Source organism: Lepisma saccharinum, chromosome 2 (assembly GCF_977018435.1).
Source record: "Lepisma saccharinum chromosome 2, izLepSacc3.1, whole genome shotgun sequence".
NCBI classification, from domain to species: Eukaryota; Metazoa; Arthropoda; class Insecta; order Zygentoma; family Lepismatidae; genus Lepisma; species Lepisma saccharinum.
Window position 1 is genome coordinate 140,300,623 of NC_139230.1, and position 8,880 is coordinate 140,309,502.

An 8,880-nucleotide genomic window follows, 5' to 3' on the forward strand; every position below is an offset into this window, starting at 1 on the left:
ACTTCACGATATCGAAAGACTTTGGTTCATAAACAGATATTCTCGTAATTCATACTGTATTTACATGTTTTACCTTATTTGGTGCTTTTGTAGCTGATTCTTTTTCATCAAACGAGAAAGATTGTAAACCAAACGAAAACTGAGAACACGTCATAAATTGCCCATAATTTTTTCTTATGCATTGTACTGAAAGGTTGACATTTTCCGAAGAGGAGGGGGAGAGTGGACCATGCTTTTTAATGGCCCGAGTTCAACGGAAGAAAAGGCTGCGCGGGGATTTTTCGTCCAAGACTTGTTTTCCTTGTGCTCGCTCTATACATGGGGATGGACTCCTTTGCTTTAAAACTACCACCAGACTTCAGGGGTTAAATTCTTCCCCGACCATCGCCTGGGGCGGTCGGAGACGTGTTTGTAGTGGCTTCTTAGACAGGGAACTCTTCGTTTTACAACGGCGGTAAAACCTTACAGCGATGCCGATGCACAAACCAGCATGGGATTTTTCCCAGGTAAGGGAAATTTTGAAACTAAGCTACTATTACAGGAACGGAAAAAAGAGTGGCTGGCATGTGATAGGAAATTTGTCCTCTAGGCCAAAACAACACTGTCCCATCGAACACATGCAGAACTCACAGGCCGCTGACCTTCAACAAACGACGTTTTCAACCCCTCTGCTGCTATGTTTATGACTGGCTGGGGTAGACTTACTGGCCGGAGATGACAAAGGGCATTTTGCGAGTGGAAATCGCGTTGAAGTAATTTTAAGATAATTAGGTTTCTTACTGAGTGGAATTTCTTAAGTGTATTGAGTGAGTGAATTACGTATATATGTTTTGAATGATCTGTGCTGAGTCGTGTAGTGAACGAAAATGAATGACATAATAACGAACTATTGCTGAAACAATTTACTCTTCTTTTGCATAAGGATAAACTTCAAATCGTGAGGATATGCTGGCCTCTGGCATCGTAAAGAAGAGAAGAATGGATTTCATTTGTTATTTTGCGTTGCTCTTCTGTCACTTTAGCTAATCGCGACGATGAGAATGAGTGACGATACGATGAAATTCTTGAAGAGTCATTCACAAAGAATACCCATGTCTATGCCTGGATTTGACCCCGGGACCCCTGGCCAGTGATTTATCCACACCCCCTTACACCCCCCAACACCCTCCCAAATTTTGGTGAACACCCGCCCAAGCAGAAAAGTGGAACAACCGCCTGCAGTGGGGTTGTAAATATGGATATTTATATCAACAATAGAATGACAATACTTCAACATTAACAGAAAGGAATCATTTGTAGCTGAAGAAGCGTAGTCCAATGTACCTTTCGATCAACTGAAACCAAAATGACAAGGAAGGAGGGTGGAATGTGCAGCATGATGATTTCCTGGAAACACCAGCTCCCTTGACAAGGCTTCGGTCAGCTCTGGGGAAGGGACATTGCCATCATGTCAAACTATGACTTCTCGCCCTCTTTACAGGGATCACATTCCGTACACAGTGTTGACAGTTCAGCGTGTGAATACCTTATATATTTCTTAAATACGTTACAGATTCGTAAATTCAATTATTCAACCCATGAGTCAATGAAATTTACATTTTGTTGCATTTTCCTTTCGATTCTTCCATGTAAAAAATGTACGATAAAAGTAAGGGAAGAAATTAAAAGATACAGGTTTGACTCCTTGTAGTGAATTCTGTTACTATGGTTAGCAACACTATTTTCTGTAACTTGGCGAGACGAATGATTTTGGAGTGGTAGAACAGTCAAATGCCATTGGCCTTAGGTGAGTCTCAGTGTAGCATCTCCGTTCGTGTGTTGTCGTTCTGTTTAGTGTATAACACTGTCTGAAAATTTACTGCAAAACTGTCTGAAGAAGATAGAGAAAATGAAAAACCAGACAGAAAGAAACCGAAAGTGGTGAGTAGAAAATCAGAGACACTATATGTAAGTATAATTTATTTCAACCGATATTCATAAAGTACCAATATAAAATTTACTGACCGAGTATTCGATATAAAATGGCAAGTATTTCATGAAGAACCTAAGTGATTCATTCACGTCTATAGTTGATGACCATTTTTGTGGCTCCAAGAGTTCTTAACTTTGTAAAAGAAATTATATACTATTAGAAAGAGAATTGTAAAAGGGGGAGGGTCCACGTGGGGTGCTTGCCTGGGCGCTAAGTACAAATGTGGTGCCGAACAAGCAAAACAGATAAAAATGGAAAAACGTTAACGTCGTGGTGCCCTGTGAAATTACTGGCACCCTATTAAATTAAAGTTATTGTCAGTTTGCAAAGATATAGCTTTAGTAAAAGTCTTTCTCTTTGTATCTAGTCGGTTCCCTGACATAATGATATGTTTAAGTTTATTCAACTTTTTAGAAGAAGTAGAGGAAGTATCAGCAGGCCCGTAACTAGAGGGGGCAGGGGACAGCTGCATCCTGAGAGTCTGCTTTGCCCCCCCTGTGAAAAATACAGAACGCCTAGAATTCTCACTAATCTTTACAATTACTCTAGCAAACATAACAAAGACACTTATTGATTTTGTGATTTATGAACGTGTGGGGGATTCAGTATAATGTCGTATCAGGATTGGGAGGGAAAAACTTCCTCTTTGGTAACCGTGATTCATGTGGTAGAGAGAGGGAGTGGATATTTGATTCTTGTTACTTAGCGTTGCCTTTCTTCCACTTATAGCTAATCGCAACAATGAATGATGACGTGAAATTGATGAAGAGACACTCATAAACAGTGCCGAAACCACAGGGCGGCAGGGGGCTTTGTCCCCCCACCCACCGTCCTGACCTTGGAAGGAAGTCCATTTTAGGGGAAGCAAACATTGAAGTAAAAAAAAACAACAAGACTAGGAGAATCTAAGAATAGCAGGACAATTGGATACTCATGATGGAATTAGTTTTTACGAGATCATTGCATTTTTCTTCGAGACGGCCAAGGGCACTTGCAAGGGTAATAACCCCCCTCTCGATTTCAAAATTTTATACAAATAAAAATACATTTCGTAAAATTTTCTTGCTCGCTTCGCTCGCAATGCCTTCTGTTCTTATAGTCCAAGTTCAGAGCCATAGTTATGGGGCGGTGGGAGTCGCTCCTGGGAGCCAAACGATCTGTATGAAAAAAAATTAAAGAGAATGCCATGGTGATCCCCGTAAAATTGTTGGCGCCCTATTAAAACAATTTCTTTCTATGAAAGTTAATATGAAATATTAATGATGACACTGTAATCCAAGAAAGTCATTGATCAATCAAGGGATTCCTATTTGTTTGTCAGGTGTCAAAACATGTATTTCAACTATAATATAATACAATTCACACAATATTCTGCAAAGTGGTTAACGTAACCAGTAGGCAAACATTGTCTGTAGTAATGCAAGAGTCTCCCCTTTGAAGGAAATAGAGTCCGTGGTGGACACCCATATTTTAGCGAGTACATAAAAAATGCATTACAAATTTTTACATAGTTCATCAAAGTGTAGATAATATGTAACCATTATTATTTAATTAATTCGATTTTTGTTGCATAACAGAACACAATGGTGTTGTTGGATTCTCGTTAGATTCCTTTGTGCGGAAAAATCTTGCATACTGGAAACTAGAGGGAATCATTATTAAGCATGATTTATAAAGGGCTTCCTTAATCAGTTCTTCAGAGAGGCCCATTAATCGTCTAATAACATTATCAACCTGTAAATATCAGGTAGATACAGTCCCTATTAGCCTATTTATGTTAAACTTTATATTCTTTGCCAATCTGGAAAGGTCATTATCGAAAAAATGCCATTTGATGTTGCTCAAAGTTTTTTTTTGTCCGTTGGAGTTTCAAGATATCATCCCTTTTCTGTTACTTATCTCTTTTGGGGGAAGTGTGCCTCTGTGTACCCTGCTATATCTGCCAATGCGACCGACACAATATATTAAAAGTTTGCCCCCTTCTAGGATTGACTTTGCCCCCCCTTACAGTAAGGAATTAAACATAAAAGAAATTTAATTTACATTAAGTCCCAAATTTATATCTCACCATAGGCGCACCAGTGAGGGCACGACGACACTTGCCACTGCCTGCTGGAAAGCGTGGAAAGAGAAAATTTGTTTGGTTCATTGTGCTCTTTGTGCTGGATAGTGAAATCAATGCTATTCAATTTTTAAATAATTGAAAATAATAAAGCATTGCCTCAATTTAGAAGTGAAAATTCCTTTTGCAGTTAACATGCCATGCGTTTATTTGCACATGTTATTTCGTTTTCTTTTAAGGCAATGAGGCACGTGACTCCTAATTCCCTAGACTCTCATTTAGTATTTAAAAGATAAACTCTCAAAAGCTCGAAGCGTATTTTCCAAAGTTTTGTAAGGGTATAATGCATATGCATATTATTAATTAAACATAGCGACAGTACGATATTTACGGTACTCTTTACAATCTTGCTTTGCTCGTTCGGCGTCCTCTTTACCTCACCACATGCCCCCTGCCCCGTCCTGTTCCAACAGAAAATATGTATGTATAATTTTAATAGTTCTATGTAGCGAGTGAGTTCCAAATTCTGCTGGTGTTTTCAAATCTCTGTTTAAACGATGATTCACAAACTGAAATAAAGTAATGAAACTCGATATATTTAGAGCATGGCCATGAAGACGTTAAAATATAGTGGGAAGTTGGGATGCACGTTTGATAGATACCTGATATTGCTTTTGAACGAAATCGGCCAAGGAATTTCATATTTAAGTCTTCAACGAACGAGCAAAGCAAGATTGTAAAGAGTAAACATCATGGGATACTGTCGCTATGTTTAACTAATAATATGCATAATCAGTTTGCAAAGAAATGGTTCTAAAAATTTTCTTGCTCGCTTCGCTGGCAGTGTTATAATTTATATAAGTCATATTATATCTGCATTTATTACTATTACTTAAGACAGGCAAGTGCGCGCACACCTATGTAATGCATTCTCACTGATATTTCAATTGGGCACCCTCAAGATGAACTCAGAGTTACACCTACGGCAAGAACGATACAAGTACAATTAAACAAATATTGCGCAAGTGTTCCTAATTTCTTTGTAACTAACTTAAGAATTGCATGAAATGATTTTTGGTAATATGATGTTAAAATTTTGTGTTTTTTAATGTCATCCCTTGTGTTTTTTCTAACGATTGATTAAATCAAGTACTGAACATTATCGGAAGGAAAGCAATACTCGAAACGTTAAACTGAAATGTTAACATTAATCTATTTTCCATCTTTTCCTGTATTTGACATATTTTTTCTTCTGAAATGTTACGTGAAGGGAAGGGAGGAAGGGGGTTAATCTCTAGAAACATCCATGAAGAAATTGAATTAGGACCAACATTTTTAAAACGGTCCAAAATATGCGCTTAACTTCCCTAAACTTACACCCCCCAAAATTTTCCAGCAACCCCCAAGGGAAAAATACTGGATAAACCCCTGCCCCTGGCGTCATTGTGCGCTGTGCTAATAAATAACCATATTACCACAGAGGTTGCCAAGAGAAGAATGGAGTTCCTGTCCAAATTAAATATTCAAGGTAAGAAGTTTATTGTACGCGTATATTTTATTCTCGCACGTAGGCCTACATAAATATTTTACAATATGGGCCTCTGACTCCCCCCCCCCCGACTATTCCAATACTGGTTGCAGATCTCCACGCTTAGAGGTGAAGAAGGAAAGCGTGGGAGGGATACCGCCAGTCGGTAGGTACTCCAAGGCCCTTCATGGGCTGTTGCGCAAAGGATTATCTTATAAGCGTTTTTGCATCACTTCTAAACCTTTTTTCTTCTGTTTCTCTTGATGCGAGTGGGATCGTGAAAATGGACCGTTCCCATTTGTAAACCTACGCGTGCGTGTTTAAACTTTTTTTTACTCTCTTTGACAAATTTGTGTAAATCGTTTTACCATTTCCGGTCGCCATTTTGAATTTCTTCCAGTCATAAAGGACACCGAGACGATGCTAACACAAAAAACCCTATGTCTCTACGATCATCCTTTCGAAAGTTACAAGCGATGAAAAGATAGGCAATTGACCCCCTCCCCCTTGAAGTTAGGACCACCAAAGTTTGTGTACGTACTCTGAATGACCAAAATCGACAAGGGTGTATTTGGCAGGGTTGGCAAAATTTGCGTTTCTTTTAAAAAACAAAACAAACTGTTTATTCTTTGTTTAATACATGTTCTTTTTGTGATTTAAACATAATTTTAAACATGAGTTAAAAAACATGTTTTAAACATGTTTTAAACAAAAGAAAGTCAACCTTTGGCCAGTAAATTATAGTTAATGTCGTTAAAGAAAAAATAGGGGTTTGCGGGATCCCGACAAGTCGGGATCGGGAAAAAAATTTCCCGTCCCGATCCCGACTTCGAGAAAGACCTCCCGACTTTTCTCGATCCCGAGCAGTTAGCTTTTGTACCAGAAGTGCAAAAACAAGCACTTAAGATGAAAATTACGTGTAGAATTCGAGATTTTCAGAGGTTCTGGAAATTTCGATCATTTCCCGTCCCGAAAATTTCCCGAATTTGTCGGGAAATGACGAATATTTCCTGTCCCGAATGTCGGGATTTAAAAAAATTCCCGTCCCAACCAAAAAAATTCTGTCTCGCTAACACCTAGTAAAAATACTTATTTTTATGAAACTATATTACTGAAGCACAGTGGCTGCTAGGACAGTTTATATCCCTTTGGATATAAGGTTTACCATACTGCAGGGAAGGGGTGTGCGGGACAGAATTTTTTGTGACGTTAAGGGAAATTCTTTAAATCCCGACATTCGGAACGAGATATGTTCGAAATTTCCCGAAGCTCTTGAAATCTCGAATTCTACACGTAATTTTCATCTTAAGTGCTTGTTTTTGCACTTCTGGTACAAGAACTAACAATTTCCGATACGTTCCAAACATACATTTACAATGAAGAAAATGTCGAGAATTGACAACTTTTTAAAATGACCATTCTGTATTTCCCTGCTGCTTGGGACCCCGAAAAATCGGGATCGGGGGAATTATTTTCCCGATCCCGGTCCCGACTTTTCGGGATCCCGCAAACCTCTACTGCAGGGACAAAAGTAGGGGCAAATAGCCCCCTGTTTCCGCCACTGCTGAAGTAGGTTAGGATTCATATTCATCTAAATTTCAAGAAACTAAATATTATAGAATTAAAATCAGGGTGAAATATTTCCTGTTGCCTGAACAGTTTATATAGGACAAAACAACCTGCAGTGTCATAATAGTTTCTCCAGATCAATTTATCTATCCAAAGTACAAAATTATGTTACCAAAAGTAAGCGTCTGCGCTTCATTCAGTTATACAAACCAATGAATCGTATGGCAAGAGAGAAATAAAAATCACGTCAGGTTGGATGTTGTGTGGAGTTCATAATGATTTAGAGTTGAAAGTGAGTCATTTCACGCCTCTTTCGGGAACCCCTCTCGAATTACAGACGAAATTGAATCAATTCGATTACCTTTCGGCATCTAGTTACATTCCCCTTCCACCGGACATTCAAAATAAGAAAGCCGTGTTGAATATTCAAAATAATGACAACAAATACTTTCTCTGGTGTGTCTTGGCGGCTCTGCATTAGATTCATCAGTCAAATCATCCAGAGCGGGTTGGACATCACACGCAATATGCAGATGAGTTTGAATATGTTATGGCGGGCATCGAGTATCCAGTTGCTCTTAAAGATATATAAAAGTTCGAAACTCTTCCACGAGATGCAGAAGGCAAACGGTTAGCTATCAATGTTTATTCATTTATATTAGTTAAGCATGTCGTACATCCCGTCAGGATAAACAATGTTGTTGATGATGTAATAAATCTCCTTCTTGTTTGCAAAGAGGATGTTCATCACTACTGCCTCATACGTTCACTTTCCCGGTTGGTCAGAAGCCAAATAACCAAATATCACAGGGAAATCAAGATTTGTCATAAGTGTTTACCCACGTTAAATGATAAAAAAGAACTCAACTACCGAAAATACACCGGACGTCATATTGCTATACAGAAACTAGAAGAGCACAAAAAATATTGTGGTGAGAATAAACCTGCGCGAATGTTGATGCCGAAACCGAAAGAGACTGAGGAATTTAGGATGCACAGTGCCTTGCTTGAACATCCGGCTATTATCATAGCAGATTTTGAGGCTTTACTCAAACCACTCTCTCCAGATCCTGAAATTTCCTCCACCACACCTTACCAACTTCATGAAACAAATAGTTTCGGTTAAGTTGTCGTATGGCAGGATAAAACAAATTATCCTTACGTATACCGCAGAGTAGATGCTGTCGAACGTTTCCTGGAAAGAATGGTCGAAGAGGTCGAGAAAATTGGCAGCTTCTTGCAAATATCGAAATCAATGCTTCCGTTATCTACTAATGAACTTCAAAATTATAATAACACTGATGAATGTCCGGTGTGAGAACCGGAAAGTATGTCACCATTCACATACAGACGGTCGTTTCATCAGTGGAATCTGTAAGTCATGCAACCTTAAAATCCAAAAACCAATGTTTGTCCGAATATTCTTTCATAATGGATCCAATTACGACTTCCATACGTTAATTAGGAATCTTGGCTATGATACACAAAAGATAGATATTCTTGCTCAAAATGAAGAACGTTACATCTCTATAAGTTATAAGTAAGAAAGTTAAGATTCCAGGAACAAAACAAACCAAAGAGATGAGGTTTCTAGATTCGTACACATTTCTCTCTGCCAGCTTGGACGCTCTCGCCAGTAAACTTTCACACGAACAATTCAAAATAACTAGAGCTAGTTTTCTCAACGTAGATATAGAACTTATTAGACGTAAAGGCATTTACCCATACAAATATGTAACCGATGAATCT